A 25231-nucleotide genomic window follows, 5' to 3' on the forward strand; every position below is an offset into this window, starting at 1 on the left:
CATTACTTGACTCTGGTCAAGTAGTCTTATGTGTGAGTTTAAGTGAGACCGTTATACAAAGTAGTCAGCCTTGGGGCGGCTAGGTGGCATAGTGGATAAAGCACCGGCCTTGGAGTCAGGAGTACCTGGGTTCAAATCCAGTCTCAGACACTTAATAATTACCTAGCTGTGTGGCCTTGTCAACCTACTTAACCCCATTTGCCTTGAAAAAACCTAAAACAAAACAAAACAAAACAAAGTAGTCAGCCTCACTCTCTCTTTCAGAGTTAGTGAAGTCCTATAGCAAGAAAAAAGTAGAGAACCACTAGTGATGGCCTGAAATACAGTGGATGATCTTGGGGTTTTCAGTGTCTAACCAATCTCTAAGTGCTTTAGAGTGGCTGCTTCAGTTACCTTCAAGGCCACTGTAATAGCCTTGTAATAAGATTTCTTGTAATGATTTGCAAAAGATTCCATTTAATAACTCCAGAAACCCAATCGTCCATAGCATAAAGATTGGGAACTACTTATCTTGTCCATTTGCTTCATTTTCCAGATGAGAATACTGGGGACCGAAGAGACCTGTGATTTGCTCAAGGTCAGAAGTGGACAGACTGAGGTCCCCATCCTTGGAAAGCAATGAATGGTCTCTAAGTTCCTTCTTAACTTTAAAATTTTTTGATTCAATGACTTATTTCTAGGAAAGGGGTAAATAACAACTTCTTTTATTCCTTGTGTCTCCTGAGGAAGAGGTAGTGGGAAACTAGAGGAAAAAATACACTATTTTCATCTTGTGGTTACAGCTAAGGTTGCTGAGAAAACTGAAGCACAATAGAGAACAGGGATTGAGTAAGTTGTTGAAATTTTTAAATGGAACTAAAGTCAAGTATCCTCTCTCCAAGGCTATCCTTTTTTTGTTTTGTTTTGTTTTGTTTTGTTTTAGGTTTTTTCAAGGCAAATGGAGTTAAGTGGCCTGCCCAAGGCCACACAGCTAGGTAATCATTAAGTGTCTGAGACCAGACTTGAACTCAAGTAATCTTGACTCCAGGGTCAGTGTTCTATTCACTACACCACCTAGCCTCCCAAAGCTATCCTTTTTTGGAAAAAATATTTTATTTATATAGTTTGTTTTCTCATTATCTATATTCATTTCCCACTGTATCCTTTCTTTAACCTTTCCTAGAAAACTACTTATTATGATAAAGAGTTAAAAAGAGAGGAGCATGGGGCAGCTAGGTGGCATAGTGGATAGAGCACCGGCCCTCCCTGGAGTCAGGAATGCCTGGGTTCAAGTCTGGTCTCAGACACTTGGTGATTGCCTAGCTTTGTGGCCTTGGGCAGGCCACTTAACCCAATTTGCCTTGCAAAAACCTAAAAGAAAAAAAAAAGAGGAGCAAGGTTCGACAAAACCAACTGACATATCAAAAAAATCTGAAATTTTATTCAGTGTCCCATACTCATAGGCCCAAACCACTATAAAGAAACAGGGATTAGTGTCTTCTCATATCTCTTCTTTGGAGCTAAAGTTAGTCATAATTTCTACACTATTTAGTTTTTGAGTATTCTGTAATTAATGGCTCTTTCCATTTATATTTAATCATTGTTTATATTATTTTCCTGGTTCTACTTAATTCATTCTGCCTCAGTCCATTTAAATCTTTCCATGCTTCTCTGCACTCATCATGTTGGCCTTTTCTTATAGCACATAGAATAGTAATATGCTATTATATTCATGTATACAACTGGTTTAGCCATTTCACACTCTATGGATATTTACTTTATTTCCAGTTCTTTCTTACTACAAAAATGGGTGTTATAAATATTTCAGTGTCTATGAAGTCTTTCTTTTTTGTTATTGATGTCCTTGGGGTATATGTCTCATAGTGGACAAGGGACACACACACACGCACACACACACACACACACATACTAATTCAGTTACACCAATGACGAATTAGACATCTGTTTTTCAACATCTCCTCTAACTTTAACTTATTCCCATATTTTTATCTTTTACAATTTGCTTTCTGTGAGGTGAAACCTAGGGTTGGTTTTGAATTGTATTTTGATTTTTATTAGTGATTTGGAGAGAGCAGCTAGGCAATGCAGCAATAGAGCACTGGCCCTGAAGTCAGGAGGACTAGAGTTCAAATTTGAGTCCAGACACTTGACACTTACTAGCTGTGTGACCTTGGGCAAGTCACTTAATCCTGATTGTCCCACATCCAGGCTATCTCCAGTCATCCTGATCCATATCTGCCTACTGGATCCAGATGGCTCTGGAGGACAAAGTGAGGCTGGTGACTTAGGACATTAGCCCCCTCACTGAAATCCAATTCATGTGCATATCATGTCATTACTTCTCTGATGTCATGGTCTTCTTTGCAAATGAAGGACAAAGCAACAATAATAATTTTCAGTTTTTCTTTTGAAAAGTGTATCCTTGGAATACATTTATTATGAGATGGCTTTTGGTCACATATTTCTACTAGTTATTCATGTATTTTGAACGTGAAACTTTAATCAAAGATATTTGATACAAAGATTTTTTTCTCAGTTGACTACTTTCCCTTATTGAATTAATTTTATTCATGCAAAAGCATTTCAATTTCAACATAGTTAGTAATTGAAATTAACTCTTGGTTTCTGTAATTGCTGTTATCCTTTATTTAGTTCAGAAGTTAGGGGGTGGCTAGGTGGCACAGTGGATAAAGCACCAGCCCTGGAGTCAGGAGTACCTGGGTTCAAATCCAGTCTCAGACACTTAATAATTACCTAGCTGTGTGGCCTTGGGCAAGCCACTTAACTCCATTGCCTTGCAAAAAAAAAACAACTAAAAAAAAAGTTACCCCACAGATTGCCCATCAACTGGGGAATGACAGAACAAGTTGTGGTAAAGGACTGTGATGAGATACTATTGTACTATAAGAAAATAAAGAGCAGGAAAAAGAGCAGGATGATTTCAGAAAAAACCTTGAAAGACTTACATGAACTGGGACGGCTAGGTGGCACAGTGGATAGAGCACCGGCCTTGGACTCAGGAGTACCTGAGTTCAAATCCGGCCTCAGACACTTAATAATTACCTAGCTGTGTGACCTTGGGCAAGCCACTTAACCCCATTGTCTTGCAAAAAAACTTAAAAAAAAAGACTTACATGAACTGAAAAGTGAATAGAACCAGAGAATACTGTATGCAATAATAGTATACAATGATCAATAATTTAGCATTCTCAACCAGAAAATGATCTAGGACAATGATGAAGTACTTAATAAAGAAAAATTTTATCTATCTCTAGAGAAAGAACAATGGGGTCTGAATATAAATTGAAGCTTTTTTTTTAACTTTTATTATTTTTCATTCATGATAATTTCATTTTCATAGTGTGGTTTTGATTTTAGTTTTATTTTGGCTGTGTTTTCTTTTGCAGCATAGTTATTATGGAAATATGTTTTGCATGACCACACATATTTGTTATGTAACCAATTGCTTGGAAGGGAAAGGAATAAGCACTTATATAATGCCTTCTATATACAAGGCTCTATGCTAAGCACTTTACAAATATCTCTTTTGACCCTTAGAACACTTCTACAAGGTAAGAGTTGTTATGCCAATTTTACAGTTGAGAAAACTGTAGAGCCTAAGTGACTTGCTCAGCTTTTTTTTGGGGGGGGTTTACTAGGGGATGGGGTTAAGTGGCTTGCCCAAGGCCATGAAGCTAGGTAATTATTAAGTATCTGAGCCCGGATTTGAATTTAGGTACTCCTGACTCCAGGGCAGGTGCTCTATCCACTGCGCCACCTAGCCACCCCTCAGTTTTGTTCAGTTGTTTTTCATTCACTTCCAACTCTTTGTGACCCCATCTGGGGTTTTCTTTGGCAGAGTTACTGGAGTTATTTGCCATTTCCTTCTCCAGTCCATTTTACAGATGAGGAAACTGAGGCAAATAAGGTAGTTTGCTCTGGGTCACACAGTTAGTAATTGTCTGGGGTCATATTTGAACTCAAGATTAGTCTTCCTGACTCTAGGCCTGGCAACTCTATCCAATGTACCACTTAGCTGTCCTGGGTCATTCAACAAGTAAGTGTCTAAAGGATTAAAACTTAGGTCTTCTCCAGCACTCTATCCACTATATCGCCTAGCTACCTCCAAAATAAAACTAAACTTTAAAACATATACAAACATACAAACACACAGATACACACATATATCTACCCCTAAAGGAGTTTTAGCCGTTTTGTTTTTGAAATGATTAATTACATTAAAATTCTCATTCCTGACATAAATTTTATTTGATTATAGTAAATTTTTTTCAGTAAATTGTCTTTTTTTGCTAGGATTTTACTTAAAATGCTGGCATTAGTATTTACTAATGAGACTGGTCTTAATTCTTTTTCTTTCCTTTATCATTCTCCAATTTAGGTAGTAGATCTATATCTTATAAAGAGTATAGTGAAGTGCTTTATTTCTTAACATAAGGAAAAATTTGTATAATGTACATTTTGATCTGTAAACTCTCATGAGTTTTCATCCTGTCTCAGTTACATGGGGTCATTCATTCCAGCTATTCAGTTTTCTATCCCTTAAAGTAATGATCTTCCAAATTAGGACTTTCTTCAAGTCACCTAGCTTCTCGTCTTCTGTGAACATTTGGTCTTCAACTCATCATTCCCCCTCATCTCCCATATTTAAATAGTTGCCAAATCTTGTGATTTTTTACCTCTTTCACATTTCCATCACTCATATCTTTCTCTCTGCTCAAGAGCCATCACTCTCATTTCATCCTATGTTTTCTCATCATCCCCATCTCCCACTACCAAGACTATTGCAACAACCTTCAAATTGTTTCCCCTTCTTCAAAAGTTCTCCCTGATCTCAGCCCTCCATAAAGTGATTTTTCCTTAACTTCAGGCATGTCTTCTTCTTCTTCTTCTTTTATTTGCAAGGCAAACAGGGTTAAGTGGCTTGCCCAAGGCCACACAGCTAGGTAATTACTAAATGTCTGAGACTAGATTTGAACCCAGGTACTCCTGACTCCAGGGCCAGTGCTTTATCCACTGTGCCACCTAACCCCAGGCATGTCTTCTTACCAACTCAATAAACTACAGTGGCTTCCTATTGACTCTAGGTTCAGATATCATTTTATCTTTCTCCCATTCTTTTAGATTTCTATCCTCATATAAATTTTATAATTTTCACAGTAGTACATGTATGTAATGTGCAAATAAATAAATAAATATACAAATATTGGAAATGTGTACTTAAAATTTTTACCAGTGGGATGGATATTTAAAAAAGTTTAGAGACCATTTCCCTAAAGCAAAAATTTTTAACTATTTTTGTGGATAATGAATCCCTTTATCAGTTTGGTGAAGCCTTTGAGACCCCTTCTCAGAATAAATTCATATGCATAAAGTGAAATGTAAAGTAATAAAGGAAACTAGTTATGCACATACATGTGAACATTTGGCCTTCAACTCCTTGTTCCCCCTCATCTCTCATATTCAAATAGTGGTCAAATCTTGTGATTTTATACACACACACACACACACACACACACACACACACACACACATCTTTTAAAATAAAGATCTCAGGTTATGAAACCCAGAAAAAGAACTATTTCCATGATGTAATAGGAATAGGAATGGGAATGGGAATGTGTGTTCTGCCACCTACAGGTATTTTGTGGCACTGCAACTGTTGCTCTCCTTTGTTTTGGCTCCTCTCTCACCTCCATCCACATTTGCAATGATGATGTTATATTTTTAAATAGCCTTTTACCATTTATTAAGAATTTCCTCTCAATATCCCTCTGAGTCAAGTAACCAAACTCTATTTACTCCAAAATTTTAATTATTCCCATGAGACTTGGTATCTCACAGGAAATATAAAACTGTCTAATTGTAGAACTAAGTTGAATGTGAAACCTTGGGGATTATCTAATATAATGCTCCCATTTTATGGATAAGAAAAGTAAAGTCCAGAATGAATGAGAGTCATACAGATAATAAAAGAAAGGCTCAGACCCTGACTCTCTGACTCTAAATCCAGTCTTCTTTCTCTAACATCATATCACTTCTCTCAGACCATTATAACTTGGAAGCAACTTTAGAGATCATCCAGGCCAATTGCTCTATGATTTAGTAGGCATTCTGTGTTCTTAGGAGGTTGTGGCTTAACTGAGCTTCACACCAAGATTTTTGATAAGTCACTATTCCTTCCATTGCCTTTCAGTTTTTTTTTGAAGCAGTAAAGATCATGATATTCCACCATTCCTCTTTCTTTTTTTTTTGTTAAACATTTTGTTTTCCAATTATATACAATAGTAGTATCTACCTATCATTTTTTGTAAGGTTTTGAATTTTACAATTCCCACCCTTTCCCCCCCCATGAGGCTGTCTGCTAGTCTTTACATTGTTTCATGCTATACATTGATGTAAATTGAATGTGTTATAAGAGTAAATATAAATAGCCCCCCCCCCAAGAAGATGAGAAACCCAAGAATAGAGAGACAGAAAAAAAAATGTACTTCAGTTTGTGCTTAGATTCCAATGGTTCTGTCTCTGGGGTGAGTTGTTTTCTTTATCATAAGTCCACCAGAGAAGTTGCTTCAATATTTTTCCCACAGTTGCTATTACTACCTGTACCTCCACTCTATTCCTCCCTACTCTCATTTATTCTATTCTCTCTCTCTCTCCTTTCATCTTGGCCCTGTCCAAAAGTGTGTTGAATTTGAGTACCCTCTCCCTCGATCTTCTATCAAATATTCCTCCTTTCCCTCCCCCTCATTCCCCCTTATCCTATCCCTTTCTTCTCATTTTTCTCTAGGGTAAGACAGATTTCCTCACCCTATTAGGTGTGTATGTTATTTCCTCTCTGAGCCATTTCTGAGAGAATGAAGGCTCACTCATTCCTCCTTGGCTTCCCCCTTTCCATTTCATTGAAAAAGCTTTTTCTTGACTCTTTGGTGAAATTTCTTTTCTTTGTTTCTTTTTCTTTCTTTCTTTCTTTCTTTCTTTCTTTCTTTCTTTCTTTCTTTCTTTCTTTCTTTCTTTCTTTCTTTCTTTCTTTCTTTCTTAGTTTTTTGCAAGGCAATTGGGTTAAGTGTGCCCAAGGCCACACAGCTAGGTAATTATTAAGTGTCTGAAGCTGTATTTGAACTCAGGTACTACTGACTCCAGGGTTGGTGCACTATCCACTGCGCCACCTAGCTTCCACTATGTGAAATTTCTTAGCTTCTCCTTCATCTCCTTTACCTTCCTCCCAGTACTTTCCTTTATCACCCATTGACTCCATCTTTTTACTATATTATACTGTTTAAATTCTGCTCCTTCCTATGTACTGTCTATATATGCTCCTTCTAACAGCTTTTATAAATGGGAAAGTTCATATGAGTTATCAATATCTTCTTCCCATGCAGGAATACAAACAGTTCAATATCATTAAGTTCCTGATAGCTAGTCCTTCTGTTCCACCCCCTCTGTGGTTCACCAGGGTCCTGTACTTGGAGATCAAATTTTCTGTTCAGCTCTAGTTGTTTCAATAGGAAAGTTTAAAAGTCCCTTGTTTCATTGAAAGTCCATCTTTTCCTCCTGAAAGAGGATGTTCAGTTTTGCTGGGTAGTTGATTCTCGGTTGTAAATCAAGATCTTCTGCCTTCCAGAATATATTCCAATACCTATGAGCCCTTAATGTAGATGCTGCTAGATCCTGTGTAATCTTGACTATGGAGCCTCAGTAGTTGAATTGTTTGTTTCTGGCTGCTTTTAGTATTTTCTCTTTGACTTGGGAGTTTTGAAATTTAGCTATAATATTCCTGGAAGTTTTTCTTTTGGGATCTCTTTCAGGAGATGACCAGTGAATTCTCTCCATTTCTATTTTACCCTCTGCTTCTAGGATCTCAGGGCAATTTTGCTGTATTCTTTCTTTCTTCTTTTCTTTTCTTTTCTTTTCTTTTCTTTTCTTTTCTTTTCTTTTCTTTTCTTTTCTTTTCTTTTCTTTCCTTTCCTTTCCTTTTCTTTTTTTCTTTTTCTTTTTTTGCAAGGCAATGGAATTAAGTGGCTTGCCCAAGACCACACAGCTAGGCAATTATTAAGTGTCTGAGGCCAAATTTGAACTCAGGTACTCCTGACTCCAGGTCTTGTGCTCTATACACTGCACCACCTAGCCACCAATTGTATTATTTCTTGAAAAATGAAGTCTAGGCTCTTTTGGTTGTGGCTTTCAGATAGCCCAATAATTTTTAAATTATTTCTTCTAGATCTGTTTTCAAGGTCGCTTGTTTTTCCAATGAGATATTTCACATTTTCCTCTAATTTTTGGCTTTTTGAGAAGAGTTTTATTTCTTCCTGATTTCTGGCAAAATCATCAGCTTCCTTTAGTTCCATTCTGCATTTTGAAGGAGTTATTTTCTTCAGAGAGATTTTTTAATCTCCTTTTCCAGCTGGCCAATTCTGCTTTTTAAGGCATTCTTCTCCTCATTTACCTTTTGTTTTGCTTTTTTCCATTAGGCCTAAACTGGTTTTTAACATATTATTTTCTTCAGTATTTTTTTATTTTTATTTATTTATTTATTTGTTTGTTTGTTTATTTTTAGGGGTTTTTTTGCAAGGCAAATGAGGTTAAGTGGCTTGCCCAAGGCCACACAGCTAGGTAATTATTAAGTATCTGAGACTGGATTTGAACCTTTGTACTCCTGACTCCAGGGCCGGTGCTTTATCCTTTGCACCACCTAGCCACCCCTGTTTATCTTTCACCAAGCTGTTGACTTGGTTTTCATGATTTTTCTGCATTACTTTCATTTCTCCTCCCAATTTTTCCTCCATCTCCCTTAATTACTTTTCAAAGTCTTTTATTGAGCTCATCCATAGTCTGAGCCCATTTTCTATTTCTCTTGGAGGTTTTGAATATGGAAGCTTTGACTTTGTCATCATCTGAGTATGTGTTTTGATCTTCCATGGGACTAAAGTAATTCTCTTTGGTCAGATTCTTCTTTTTCTGTTGTTTACTCATTTCCTCAGCCCAAGACAGAACTTTCAAGGCTTTGGGGTTTTGTTTTTTTTTGGGGGGGACACCCCACTGAGACCTTTATTCCTCCAAGGTCTTATGCTCTCTTGCCTGTGCTTTGATATGTAGATGGCCCCCATACTTTCCTCTGCCCTGGAGCTGTAAAGAGGTATCCTGCTTGGATACTTAGTGTTGAAGCCCAAACTGCAACCTGGATCTGAGTGTAGGCAAACATCAGGGTCCTACCCCAAGGGAGAGCAGAGAATTCTCTGAAGACTTCCCCTACTGTCTCTGGGAGTACAGGCTGCTTTCTCCAGATTCTTGCCGCAAATTCTGCAGCCTGTGCTCCTCAGTCCACACTCATTCTGGTGTAGCAGAGTTCTCTCCCCACTCTTTGGAGCTGTTGCTGGTGATCTCTGGGCTGGGCTGAGCTGGGTTGTGCTGTGGTCATGGCTTTTTTCCAACCCCTGGTCCTGGTGAAACATACCTTTCCTGTGGAACTTCTAAGTTATCTTGGACTAGGAAAATGTATCACTCAGTCTTTCTATGGGTTCTGCCCCTCTAAATTTTGGCTAGAGTCATAATTTGTTGACTTTTGGAGTTTGGTGGGGGAAGGAGTTCCTGAGAAATACTGCCTTCATGCCACCATCTTGGAGCTGCCCCACATCATTCCTCTTTCACAGGATTTTTCAAAAGTTTATTTTCTAAACTCACATTTCATTGGCTCCCCATTTGACAAGTTCAAGAATTTGCTGGATAATTTAGGTTCTTTGGTCTCCTTGTTGTTTTATTAAACTTGATGGCCCGTGGTGATGTCTTTTCCTTGTTCCATTTCCCATTTTTCAGTTTCAGTAACTTACTTTAATAGATCATTCTGGAGCTGTTTTATTTATATACTATTTGTTCTTATCTTCAACTTTTCTTTTAATTTAGTGTTGTCTTTGCGCTAACAATGGGTTTTCTGATTCAAAAATAGCTCCCATATGAGTAATCAGTCATTTCAAATCTGTGAAGACATAATTTGTTTGTGTATGTGTGTGTGTGTGTGTGTGTGTGTGTGTGTGTGTATGTTGCTTATCACACTCAGAGTTTTCCAGTATTCTTCATGGAAAAGTGTATTAATGACATCTATGTATTAGGGGGCTTTTTAGGTTTTTGCAAGGCAAATGGGGTTAAGTGGGTTGCCCAAGGCCACACAGCTAGGTAATTATTAAGCTTCTGAGGCCGGATTTGACTCAGGTACTCCTGACTCCAGGGCTGGTGCTCTATCCACTGTGTCACCTATGTATGAGTTTTTTTTTTTTTGTTTAACTTTTGACCTCTCATTTCTTAATCTTGAACCATATTTTCTTAAGTATTTTTCTCTACCATTCCTAAACCCTTCTTTGAATTGAAGTCGCTGATAATTAAGGGATATCTTACTTTGAGTTCTTATCAAATTCTTATCAAATTTTTCCTCATAGATTACCCATATGTACATAACTATTTATAGCAACTTTTTTTCCAGTGACAAAGAATTAAAAACTGAGAGGATATCCTTAAATTGAGGAATGGTTAAACAAGATTGATATATAAATGCAGTCGAATACTATTATGCTATAAGAAATGAAGGGGATGGTTCAGAAAACCCTGGGAAGACTTGTAGTATCTGATGAAGTAAAATGAGAAGAACCAAGAAAACAATTAATACAATAACAGTAATGTTAAAAATAATGATAATCAACTTAGTAATTCCGCTCAACATAATAACTAACCACAATTCCAAAGGACTTAGAATGCAAATTAAAGTATATGTTTTTCGCTTTCTTTTTCTTTCTTCCTTTTTTTTCTTACTTCCTTTCTTTTGTCCTTCCTTCCTTTCTCTCTTTTTCTATCTTTTTGGCTAATGCAGGAATTTATTTTGCATGACTTTACATATTTGTAATGAATTTTGTTTTTCTTGCCTTCTCAATGAATGGGGAAATGGATGGAAGGAAATATTCAAATTATAATTAAAATAATTAAATTTAAGTTTTTCTTCCCTTTTTCCTCTTTAAGAGATGATATTTCTGCATATGTTCATCTTGAATACAGCAAGGCATTTCATCAAAGTTCCCATGAAATGATATATCTTTGATTCATAACTATTTGTAACTATGCTCAGAAGATGATAAAACTGTCCATACCTTTTAACCCAGAAATACCACTATTAGGTCTGAATCCCAAAGAGATCAAAGAGGAAGAGAAAAGACCCATATCTACAAAAATATTTCTAACAGCTTTTTTTTTAATTGTCTAGTGGCAAAGAATTGGAAATTCCCCTCAATCAGAGAATGGTTAAACAAGTTGTGACATTTGATTGTGATGGAATAACATTGTTCTATAAAAAATTATGAAGGGAGGAAACAATCAACATGAAGGACAATATACAATGACTATAACCATGTAAATGGAAAGAACAGCAATAACAAAATTGAAATTGAATGCCATATAATTGTAATGTCCAGTTGTAATATCCTGAAAAGAAATGAGGCCACATTTTCCTCTCTTCTTTGTAGAAGTGGGAGACCAGATTCATGAATGTCCTCACCAATATTCCCATAAAGCATTGAACATACTTTTGGGCATGTTTGATGTATTGACTAGTTTTGCTTAATTGATTTTTTCTTTTCTATTTATTTTAAGAGATGGTTTTCTGCATTGGTGTGGAATATGTTGGGAAATAAAAGTGGTATAAATTTGAAAACTATCAATAAAAATTTTAAGAAAAAATGAGAAATGATTTTGGGGAAAGGTTCAGAAAAAAACCTATTTGCATGCAAAGTGAGCTGATGTAAAGTGAAGTGAGCAGAACCAGGAGAATATTATCCACAATAATAGCATTATTGTAATAATGATGCTCAACTGTCAAAGACTTAGCTGTTCTAATCAATACAATAATACAAAATGTTCCAAAGAACTCATATTGAAAATGCTATCCATCTCTGGAGAGGCAGAGCACCAAACTTGGAATCAGAAAAGAAGTTTCCAGGATGCCCAGGGAAAAAATAACTACAGAGATCCAGGATCTAATGATCGACTGGATGCTTTATTAGTGATTAAGGTACAGAAGATCCCCTATGTGAGGGAGCCATGTTAGCTCAGCAAGCCAGAGAGTCACAGATTTCAGGTTCAAATAGGAGTTTAGACATCATAGAATCTCAGAGTTAGATGAGACCTTGTCTAATCCTTCTCCCATACCCTTCAAATAATTTTAGACAACTTCCCCTCCATCTCTGCTTCCTACAAAGTCTCTTTCTCTTCTCGAGGATGAAGATATCAAAATCTTCCTACTAATCCTCTTATGATACCATCTCATTCAGTCTCCTCTTTCATTTTCCTCCTTCCAACCCATCAGAGCTCTCGAACCAAATTTATAACTGAATGGGAATCTTTTCTATATTCCCAACAAATGGTCAGCCAACTTTCTCTTAAAAATCACCATGATAGAGAAACTACTAAAGTTCTAGTTGTTAGGATTACTTTTTTCCTTTTGGCACAACTAATATTCTTAATCTCTGATCCTTCCATCCATTGCTTGCTCCTAATTCTGTCCTTTCAGACAATGCAGAACAAAGCCTAATCATTCTTCCATGTGAAAGTCTTTAAAATGCTTAAAGACAACAGTCTTGTTCAATCCAATTCACTTTTATTAAATACTACTAGTTCAGGAATTAGGTCCTAACCTTATTAATTAATTAATTAACCTAATTAAATTAAAAAAGACAATCTAGGAACTTACAGTCTAAAGGGGAGAAAACACATAAAAGGAGGCAGAAAAATGGAAGTCTAAAGGACCAGACACCAGGAATACCAGGCATAACTTAATTCATTTCCAAAACTGGGCAAGGCAACAGACAGTACAGTGAGCTGAGAGTACAGCTCCTGGCCTCTCTAAAGCAAGGCATTGGGAGGAGTTTGGTAGTCCATTCTCCTATCCTCCAAACAAAGGGGAAAGGAGGCTCAGGGAGATTGTGTCAATCAGAGATTGGGTGAATCTAGAAATGATGACTATATCTGTTCTGTGGAGTTGTGGAGTAGCAGATACAAAGTGGAATGAGATATCTTCTCAAAAATCCAGATCCTTCAAGTAATCCTCATATGACATGGTCTCTACCCATCTCACTCACCATCCTTCACAGTGATATAAATATGTTCTAACTTGTTTAGTCATTTTTCAGTCACTTCCAACACTTCACTCTCTTTGAGATTTTCTTGGCAGAGATCCTGGAATGTTTTGCAATATCCTCTTCCAGATCATTTAACAGATGTGGAAAGTGAGGCAAACAGTGTTAAGTGACTTGCTCAGGGTCACACAGTTAGTAAGTATATGAGGCCCACTAATATCCAGGTTCCCATCTATTTTTTTTCCTCTTTATTTCTCAGAATCCTTCTCTTCATTTAAAGCTCAGCTCAACTTCTACCTCTGAAGCTCAATCCCATCATTTATGAGTGCTCCTCTTTTCAGACCACTGCTCTATGTACATTCTGTGTCTCCTAATCTCAGTAGGACTTAGGTCTCTGCTCCTTGAAGGCAGAGACGATTACATTTTTGCCTTTGTGTCCTCAGTACCCAACACAAATCCTTGCACATAGGAAGTACTTCCTCCATATTCACTTTTTCATTGAACATCCTTGAGAATTTTTTTTTAATTATATTAGGAGGGGGGCGGCTAGGTGGCGTAGTGGATAAAGCACCGGCCCTGGAGTCAGGAGTACCTGGGTTCAAATCTGGTCTCAGACACTTAATAATTACCTAGCTGTGTGGCCTTGGGCAAGCCACTTAACCCTGTTTGCCTTGCAAAAACCTAAAAAAAAAATTATATTAGGAGGAATGTTAGGTAGAGTGCTCCTGGGACAGCTCTGATTCCCTATGAAATGAAAATCTTCAATAGAGCCCAGGACAGACATTTGCAAGGCAATGGAGAACCATTAAAAATCTTCAAGCAAGAGATCTTTGATATTCCATAGTCTCCATTCCCTAATACATCCAATACATATCCACCTATAGAAAGGATCAGAGGAAACAGCAGGAGTTCATTGAACAGCAACAGGAAATCCTATTCTTAAGGCTCAATTTCTTGTCACCTTAATTATTTTATTATTCAATAATTATTGTTTTTAATTAAAAAATTTTAGCTAACAATTATGTTGTTCTGTATGATTTGTAAAGCACTTTATTTTTATTATCTTGTTTCATTCTCACAACAACCTTGTGAGGTAGGTAACATGATCATCCCCATTTTACAGATGAGGGAATTGAGGCACAGAGAAATGTGAAATGACTGGCCCAGCATCACACAGTGTTTGAGACAGGTTTGTATCCCAGGTTTACCTGATTTCAAATTTAATGTTCAACCTTCCTAGCCATCTAGCCACCTGCTACAAATGTAGAAGGATAGGATCCTGTCCTGGTTTAAAGTGTAGCAAAGTGTATATACCTACCCACACCACACAACACACACACACACACACACACACACACACACACACACACACACACACACACACACACACACACACACACACACACACACACATACTCTCATAAACAATTCTAAGTTCTACTGAAGTTTTCCTTCAACTTCATCAGGATGAGGAGGTGACCTTGAAGGGCTCAAAGGCTATACCTTTTGCCTCAGTTTACATATTTATTTTGCCTCAGTTTTCATAAATGAGGCATCTGGACTAGATGGTCTCTGAGATTCCATCCAGCTCTAAATCTATGGTCCTAGGGTCCAATGACTATTAATTTTCCTTCTTATTCCTTCTAATCTCAGATCCTAGGAGAGAAGGAAAAAACATCCCTTTTTGGGACTGTTCTAATTTACATGAAATAGTGTTTCCCTGTAACTTCCACTATAGCAGGAGGTTTTCCTGGTTCTCCCTTAGTAGATGTTTAGATAGAGAGGCATATGAATATTTGGCCAATACCAACAATCACCATGCTCTCCCCACCTCTACCCTTCTCCTTGAGCTGCGTATCCAGAAGAGGGCACTCTTATCCCATAAGGGAGGTTCCATCAGATTTTTCCCCTCCACTGGCCTCTTGCCTGGGCTTGGGTCTCCCTAGAGAGAGGGAGGGAAAGACAAAGTTGCAAGAGGTTTATTTCCTTAGCCCCAAACTGAGAGGCCTCACCCCCCTGGATGTTGGAAGCCTGAGCTTCCCTAAAATCCAGGCTTTGGGTGGGGAACGGAAGGAGAAAGAAATCAACATCAGAGTGGATGGTAGAGGAGTGGGCAAGGGGGAAAAGCAATTCAAGAGTAAGTGGGCATCACAAAAGTGAGCTGGATCCAATCTCTGCCTCCAAACATTCAACAAAACCCTTTCCTTCCTTCTTTTCTCTTTTTTCCTCAACCATCCCCAACTAGCTTAACTCACAGAATTTCATAGTCAGAATGACCTCAGATGTAAGTAGAATTTATATATTTTATTGTAAAGGACTTCACATATATCTCAATTTATCCCAAATTGATCCAGACCAATGTGAAAACTGAGGTAATTAGATGACATGTCTGAGGTCACACAGCTAATAATTTTCTGTGACCTGATTTGTTCTTAAGGACCAGCATTCTATTAACTAGGTGGTAGGGTAGGGCACTTGAACATTTGCCTGGCACCTTACATACATCATTTCATTTGATTCTAGACCATTGGTTTTCAAAATTTTTTGATAATGCAATCCATCAATAAAAACTTTTTGAGCGTATCCCCCAAATATGCCAATTTGTAAATTTTAAACTGTAAATCTGTAAATTTTAAACATGTACTTTTATACTGATAATTGGGTACATCACAGAATTTCCACAAAAACTACCTTTTTTCAGATTTTTTTCAAGGCAATGGGATTAAGTGGCTTGCCCAAGGCCACACAGCTAGGTAATTATTAAGTGTCTGAAGTCAGATTTGAACCCAGGTACTCTTGACTCCAATGCCAGTGCTCTGTTCACTGTGCCACCTAGCCACCCCCAAAACTACCTTTTTAAAAAAGAAAGGACAAAGATGAAATCATCTTTGATTTCATAATCATGGCATAATCAGACTTGTACTTTAGGAAAATAATTTTGGTAGCAATGTGGAACATAGAGTAGCAAAAAGACCAGCTAGCAGCCTATGGTGATTTTGTAGCAGGTGGTAAGGACCTGAACTGAGGGAATGGCTATGTAACTAGGGAAAAGGGAACATAGAGATTGAAATGACAAAATTTGGGCACAAGATTGGATGTGGGTGAGGGAAAATGAGGTGTCAGAAGCATGGGTGAATGGGAGGCTGGTGAGGCCTCAATAGAAACAGGGACGGTCAAAAGGTAGAGTTTAAGATAATGATAATGAATTGTTTTGGACATATTAAATTTAAGATATCTAAAAGATATCAAGTCAAAATGTCCAGTAAGCTATTGGTAATGTGGGACCAGTGTCAGGAGAGTGATTACAATTGTATATATAAACCTCTGTGTATGCCCTTTAGCTACATAGAGATTATAATTTAATCTGTGATATATACTCCAAGGAAAAAAGAAGTGTTTACGTCAGAGCCTTATGAAAAATGCACATTTAGTGAACTGAGATATAGATGATTTAGAACCACACAAAAGACTCTAGAAATAGTCTAACCCCCCCCCAAAAAAAGGAACTCAAGGGACTGCCTATCAATTGGGGAATGGCTAAACAAACTATGGTATACACATAATGGAATACTACTGTGCAGTAATAAATGATGAGCAGGAAGATTTCAGAAAAACCTGGAATGACCTATTTTGAACTGATGAAAAACTATTACACAAGATAATACATAATTGATACATTAGAGAGAGATTTGAGCAATGGACTTGATGAGGTCAAGGGGTTAAAGGTCATTGCTATCTGGGGATGGGAAGGGAGGGAATCAGGGCAGATTTCCTAAAGGAGGGAGATTTTGAAGTGGACTTTAAAAAATAGATAGGATGCAGAAGGGCAGTCTGGGTGTTCTGGGCATAGGGAACTGCCTGAGATAAAACATAGAGGTAGGAAAATGTGGTATGGATATGAGAGACATCAAGAAATTCAATCTGTTAGACATAAAGGGCGATCCCATAGATCAATGAATGGATCAAGAAATACTCTATTTCTTGAATCTGTGGAAAGAGGAGAAATTTATGACCAATCAAGAAACAGAGTACATTATAAATTGCAAAATGAATTATTTTGACTAGTTTTTGCACTAATAAAAACCAATGCAACTAAGGTTTCAAGGAAAACAAAGCTAGCAAACAATTTTCACTGCTAGGAGCTCTGATACAGGTTTCATTTCTGAAAAATATATAGAGAATTGAATCAAATTTATAAGGTTACAAGTCATTCCCCAGTTGATAAATGGTCAAAAGATATGAACAGGCAGTGATCAAAGGAAGAAATTAAAGCTATATATAATCATATGAACAAATGCTCTAAATCATTATTGAGTGGAGAAATATAGTTTAAAACAGCTATGAGGTGCCACCTTATACCTTTCAGATTGGTTAAAATGATAAAAAGGGAAAACATCAATGTTGGAGAGGTTGTGGGAGGACTGGGACATTAATACTGTGTGGTGGAATTGTAAAGCAATATGAACTATGCTCTAAGATAAAAAAATCTGATCATACCCTTTGACTCAGCAATACCAATACCAGGCCTATATCCAAAAGAAATCATAAAAAATGGGAAAAGTCTAACATGTTAAAAAATATTTGTAGCAGTTCCTTTTGTAGTAGCAAAGAATTGGAAACTGAGGGGATACCCATTAATTGGGGGATGGCTGAACAAGTTATGGTGTATGAATGTTATGGAGTACTATTGTTCTATAAGAAATCATGAATGGGGGGGCAGTTAGGTAGCTCAATAGATAAAGCACTGGCCTTGGAGTCAAGAGGACCTGAGTTCAAATTTGACCTTAGACACTTAATAATTACCTAGCGATATGACCTTGGGCAAGTCACATCCCCATTGCCTTGCCAAAAAAAAAAAGAAATCATGAATGGTCCAACTCTAGGGAAGCATGGAAAGAATTATAGGAATTGATGCTGGGTGAAGGGAGCAGAACCAAGAAGATATTGTCGACAACAACATTGTTAGTTGATCAATTATGATAGATGTAGCTCCCCTCAGAAGTTCTGAGGTCTAAGACAACTCTGGGAGACTATTGAAATAATTCAGTTTGAGGTTAATGAATATAGGACTGGTGGTATAAGAAACAGAAAAGGGAAGATGAAAGAGAAAGCTAATGATGTCAAAACCAATACTTCTTTGTATGACTCTAGTCAATCCCCTATTGCCGTAAGTCTCTGTGGGCCTCAGTTTCCTTATCTGTAAAATAAGAGAGTTGGACTATTTGGCCACAATGGTCCCTTACAGCTCCAGGAATATTATCTACAACTTGGTACCTGCTTGTGTATAAGATGAGAAGGAGAAAAATAATGCTGAATTTTTGAACATGGGGGGAAGGGAGGAAAATAGGAATTTACATAGAATCTGCCCAGTAATGTTACAAATATTATCTATCTCATATGATACAACAATCCTTTGAAGAAATAATAATAGCTGATATTTAAAGAGTATTTCCTATGGCCAGGAAGGTAGAGCATTGGGTTCAGAGTCAGAAAGACTCTTCTTTTTGAGTTCAAATTATTTAACTGTTTGTCTCAGTTTCCCCATCTGTCAAATGAGCTGGAGAAGGAAATAGTAAACCATTTCAGTATCTTTGCCAAGAAAACCCCAAATGGAATCATGAAGCTTCAGAGTCAACTGAACAGTCAGACACCATGCTTACCATTTTATAATTATTTTCTCATTTGAGCTTCACCAATAACCCTGGGAGGTAGGTGCTATGCTTATCCTCATTTTACATTGAGGAAACTGAGGCAACAGGTGAAGTGACTTGCCCAAGGTCACACAGTCAATAAGCATCTGACACCATATTTGAACTCTGGTCTTCCTGACTCCAGGCCTGACTCTATCCATTGTAACATCAGCTGCCTGTAGCCTGGGTAAAGACAATACCACCAATAAAAATATTTAAGATAGGAGGAGCAGGTTCTGGGATAGTGTTGTGTCTCTGCAGGTCTCTCAGTTGTTGAGTTTTCTCCAGAAAAAAAAAAAATTGTTATTAAGAGTTTTCTTTTTATTTTTTAACTGTTCAATTGAAGTGGGAGGCAGAGAATAAAAATATTTATTAACTGGAAACTTTTTTTTAGTGGGGGATTGATAGCACCTGGGTTCCTAGGAGAACCTTACGTCATTCCAAATTCCTAATATGTCCTTTGGCTCCTTTTTCCAGCCACCACCCCACAAACTGCCAGTAGTATTGGAGATTCTTGCCTTCACAGATTAGTCCCACCCTATCTCAATCAAGGTCTAGGATAGAAGGATCCAGCACTCTATCCCTAAAAGTGCCCCTCCTAAATCCTTTAATTCCTTGATGGAAAGATTCTAATAGGGAAGAAGATGGATACAAAGTGGAGATTAAATTCCTGGAATCCCCTCTCCCCACCTACTCTAGATTTTCTCAACTTTAATAAGTTTTAAGGCTCCTTCCAGCTGGGGAAGGAGGGAGACTAGAAGAAGTGAAAAGGAATCAATTTTGAGGCATTGAATTCCCCAGAAAATATTTCAAGCTATGAAAAAACTTATAGGAGACTTCCAAACCTAAAGAAACCATACAGAGTGAGTCCCCAAATAAGAGGCACCCAGAAAATCTTTTGCAGGATCAAGTATTACAGATTTAGAACTGAAAGCGACCACAGAGGCTATCTAGTACACCCTCCCCTCATTTCACATTTGAAGAAATTTGGGCCCAAATTCAGATAGGGATTAAAAATCAGAGGAAGGATTTGAAACCCAGGTCCTCCTGTTTATTGTTCAGTCATTTTCATGTTGTCAGTTTTTCATTTGGGTTTTTTTTGGCAAATATACTGGTGTGGCTTTCCATTTCATTCTCCAGTTCATTTTATAGATGAGGAAATTGAGGTAAACAAGGTTTAAGTGACTTGCACAGGGTCACACAGTCAATAAGTATTTGACACCATATTTGAACTCCAGTCTTCCTGACTCTATCCTACACCAGAGCTAGTGCTTTTTCCAAGAGAAAAACCAGATTTGGGATAAAGTTGGCCACCTCCCAGAGATCCCTGAAGACTCAGTCTCTTGGTTTGGTCCTTCCTCTTCAAGGTCCAGTTCAGAAATCGCCTCTTTCATAAGCCCTCCCCAACTAGAAATGGGTCAGTCCCTCTGTCCACTTTTTGTTTTAAAAACTTCTCCAATGCAATTGATCCTTGATTAGTATCATGATTAGTATCATTCTCCTACAATAGATTGTTGATCCCTCAAAGACAGGAAGGATCCTTTTCTAAGATCTCCCCAATGTATATCTAATGTTTACTCAGTTTGTTGAATGTAATCATGACCAGAGTGAGTTTCTGGCTGAACCTCCCTTCTCATCCAATTTCACCAATCATTTTAGGATTGTATACCCCTGCCATCTGCTTCTCTCCCTAGGATTCTTCCCTCTATCAGTTTTCATAGCCAATCCCAACTTTTCCCTCTTTGGTCCCTTTAGATCCATTAGTCACCTAAATGTGAGTCCTGGGTGGGAGGGAGGGAGGGAGAGAGGAAAGTGGGAAGATACTTTCTTTGTGGGCTCCAAGGAGGAAGACCAGAAAGACTTTCAGACTTTTCTCACCCCTAAATTTCTCCCTTTATCACTCTTAGTCCTCACTCCCACTATCATCTGGAGAGTCTTGTTCATCCTTTCCTCCAAAAGATTCAGGGATGTAGAAGGAATATTTGCAGAGGGCTAGAAGAAGGGGCATAGTTTCTTTGGGGTGGGATAAGATGAGAAGAAGAAGGAAAGGGGAGAGAAAGGAGGGGTTGCATGTTTGAGGCCAGAAAGCAAAGCCAAAGGAGAAGAAAAGCCTCCCAGTAAAGTCCCAGTAGGGAGATATGCAAAGAATTGCTAATTGCAACTAAATGAGGCCTCTTTGTGGGGGGAAGAGGGGCAGGCTGCTCTCAGCTGTCAGGGGCTACAGCCCCATTGAGAGGGGGCCTGGGTTGAAGCAGGCCTGGCCAGCCCTCTCTTCACATGTAAAGCAGTTTTTTGTCTGGGGGAGTGGGGTTGGGGCTATGGAGCTAGGGAAGGGGCCCAAGCCATTAACATTTTACTTTTTCCCTAGAAAAGGAGGTAGGGTGCTGGGATACCCTCCTCCTACCATGACACCCCTCCCCACCCTCTCCACTTTCAAATCCTCCATGGAGAGGGTCATGGGGGTGCTGCTTGGCAGAAAGGGGGTGGGCTTGCAACCCACCCTTCTTTTCCTATGCTGTGGGAAAAAGACTGGCACAAAAGAGTGGGCAGATCCAGAGAGCGAAGGGATGGTTGGCAGGAAGTAGAGGGCTCTGGTGCTCCTACCCAGCACCTAGAGGTATTTAGGGGAGAAGTCCTTCTAGAATCCTAGAAAGAACACTGAGTATTTAAAAAATAGAACATCATGGAATCACATATAACAGAAAAGGACCTTGGAGTCCATCCCCCCATTTTACAGAGGAAGAAACTAAGAGAGAGGAAGGGACTTCTCCAAGGTCACACAGCTTACCTATTAATAACCCTCCCCTTCAAAGGTGTACTCAATCCATAGAGGATTCTCTCATTAAGACCTCTAAATCAACAGCTGATTCTATTTTTTTATCTATTTATTCTATATTTTATTCTATTATTTTATCATCATGTCCTAGTTTCTGAATCTAATATAACAAAGATGACTGGGGGAAGGAGGCCTCTAGAGAAAGCATCTTTTCCCTGGAGAGCTTTTTGAGATGGGAATGAGATTGATTCTAAAGTCAATAATCAAACTAGAAATGAGGACCCTCAAGAATCCCATTCCCAGACCCAGAACTTTGAGTTTCCCCTCCATTTATGCCTAAATCTTTACCTTTTTGTGCATTATAGTAGTCCCTAGAAGCTAACCTAGATTGTGTCAGCTTCCACTCAGACCCACAGCTCAAACTACCTCCTGCCAGAAAGATAATGAACTCAAGGTGCAACATGAGATTTATTTTTTTTTTTGGATGTAGCAAATGAATAGATTTGTTTTGCTTGATTATTTTCTACAATTATGTATTTATCTTTTTTGTAGAAGAAATAATAATGTAGGTAAAGTGGAGCTAGTAATAATGTTGCTTAAAAAAGAGAAAAGATTGGGAAAAGGATCATAGAAACATTTTTTAATCACAGAAGGAAAAAAAAAGCAAGACTTTGAAAGTAATGTTGAATTTTAACTCAGAAAAGTAATCTTTTTATATTAGATATTTGTGGTTTCACATACAATTCTTTTTTTTTTGTTCTGCTTTGCATATGAAAATGTTCTTTTTTGGTGTTCATTAAATTTAGAATAAAATGAAGGGTTTTTTAAAATATAAAAAATAATTTTAAAAAATATTTTGTATGACTGCACATGATATAACCTATATCAAATTGCTTGCCTCCTCAAAGAGGGGTTAGGAAAGAGAGAGAATTTGGAACTCAACATTTTAAAAATGAATGTTAAAAATTATTTTTATATGTAATTGGAAAAAATTAAAAAAAATTAAAAGAATGTAAATTCCTTGAGAGCAGGAATGGTCTTACTTGTACGTAGCACAGTGCCTGGAACATAGAAGCAATTAATAAATGCATTTTCAATCATTAAAAAAAATTAGCTCTCAAGTTCCCACATCATAAGAGTGTATGATTTTTATCAGTCAACCAGAAAGGAGACATTAGTACAAAGTAAATTATCTAGGTGGGTTCAGTGGGTGGAGTACAGGACCTGAAGTCAGGAAGACCTGAGTTAAAATTCAGTCTCAGACATTTACCAATTGTGTGACCTTGGGAAAATCACTTCATCTTTGTTTGACTCAATTTCCCCATCTGTAAAATGCAGATAATCATGACATACACCTCCTAAGGTTGTAAGAACCAAATAAAATAATATAAAATGCTTAGCATAGTGTCTGACACATAGTAAGTGTTATATAAATGTTACCTATTATTCATTATTAAATGAGGTAATAATTAAAAAATGTTTACCAGTGCTATATAAATGTTAGCCATTATTTATTATTCAATGAGATAATTGTAAAATACTTAGCACAGTGCCTGACCCAGTAAGTGACATATATATATTTAAATATATGTTACCTATTATTATTAATAATCCAACAGTCCAGCAAATCAAGAGATAAAATTACTCAAATGTAATATGAGGTACACAGTTAATCACACTATTAGGGAGAGAAGGTTCATCAAGAAAGTATATAAGACAAAGGACCATCAATGGAACTTACATATCAAGAATCCATGTGGCCTGGGAACAGCTATGGAGGGCACACATGTGATAATATGTGTCCCAAGATACATGAGTTTCTGGGCAACTCACACATTCAATGCTTCAAAGCTCCAGATGTCTTTTGGTGATAGGATTACTTAGCTCTCTACTGAGTATTACATCATGTCTCCACTGAGCATTCAACTGTTTGCCCTATAGTATACTCATAGCCCACCTATAGGGTCACTTACCTCAGGCTTAGTTGACATAGGGAATCAAGAAGATCTGAGTTCAAATATGGCCTCAGATATTCACTATGTGGATGGATGGATGGATGGATGGATGGATGGTTAGGGGATGGATGAGTGAGTGGATGGATGGATGGATGAATGGATGGGTGGGTGAAAAAAATTATTTACTCTCTGCAAAAAACAGGCACCTAGTAGGTGCTGAATATTTATGAGTGCCTAGGTGGCAAAATGGATAGAACACTGGTCCTGGAGTCAGGAGGACCTGAGGTCAAATTTGGCCTCAGACATTACTAGCTGTGTGATCTTGGGCAAATCACTTAACCCTGATTGCTTTCCATCCAGTGCCTTCTCCAGTTGTCCTAATCCACATCTAGGCATTGAACCTAGATGGTTCTGGAGGTTAGTGATTTAGCACAGCACCCCTCACTCATATCCAGTTCACTTGCTTGTCATGGCATCACCCCACCTGATGTCAAGGTTCTCTTTGAGAATGAAAGACAAACAATGCATTTTTTTTAGAGTTGTTGGTGACCACTCCCATCCAGAACAAGGGGAAAGTTATATAATATAATATAATGCCACTCCAACCATAAAGAACAGAGGGATAAGGAGAGGGAAGGTAATACCCCTCCCAAGGGACTGAGTTTTCCAGGTCCTATATTATGCTAAGAGATGGGAGGTATCTTCTCATACCTGTCAAACTTAGAGACTCAACTCCACAGGGGCCACCAATCATTCAATATGATGCATCAATTTCCTTTTTCTTTCTTTTTTTTTTTGCAAGGCAATGGGGTTAAGTGGCTTGCCCAAGGTCACACAGCTAGCTAATTATTAAGTATCTGAGCCTGGATTTGAACTCTAGGTCCTCCTGACTCTAGGGCTGGTGCTCTAACCACCATGCTACCTAGTGGCCCCCTGATGCACCAATTTTCACAGGGAACTAGGAAAACATGATAATCTTAACTCAGTTGTAGATCTTTTAACCTGTTGTATCTTTGAACACAGGAGGCAGTTAGGGAGCACAGTGTATAGAGCACTGGGCCTGGAGTCAGGAAGACCTGCATTCAAATTCAGTTTCAGAAACTTATTAGCTGTGTGACTCTGGGCAAGTCACTTAACTTCAGTTTATCTTCATGCACTGGAGAAGGAACTGGTAAACCACTCTTATATCCTTGCCAAGAAAACCCCATGGACAGTAAGGTCCAAGGATGAGGAAGAATCAGTCATGACTAAACAACAGAAACAATCCTTTGAATACAGCAAGAAAGTCCATTGGATGATGTCCTTCCCAAGTGCTTATTTTTGCCAGGGACCAGAAAAAGTTAATAAATCTACCAGATAAGATTAAATTTTTGTTATCATTTTCCAACTTTCTTGATCCAGACTGTCTCTAGATGCAGATGGTGCAAACCATATCCAAGGCTAGATATTGAGGAATCAACTTCTTCTAGTATAGTTTCAAATATACTTTATTACACCATTTCTCATTTACCTGGACTTTTTCAGAAGCTAATGCCTCAATGGGTAGCTAAGTAGTGCCATGAATAGAGACCAGGTCTATAGCTGAGAAGAGCTGAGTTCAAATCCAGTTTCAGATACCTACAAGCTAGATGACACTAGACAAGTCACTTAACCCAGTTTACCTCAATTTCCTCATCTGTA

Source organism: Macrotis lagotis, chromosome 2 (assembly GCF_037893015.1).
Source record: "Macrotis lagotis isolate mMagLag1 chromosome 2, bilby.v1.9.chrom.fasta, whole genome shotgun sequence".
Taxonomy (NCBI): domain Eukaryota; kingdom Metazoa; phylum Chordata; class Mammalia; order Peramelemorphia; family Peramelidae; genus Macrotis; species Macrotis lagotis.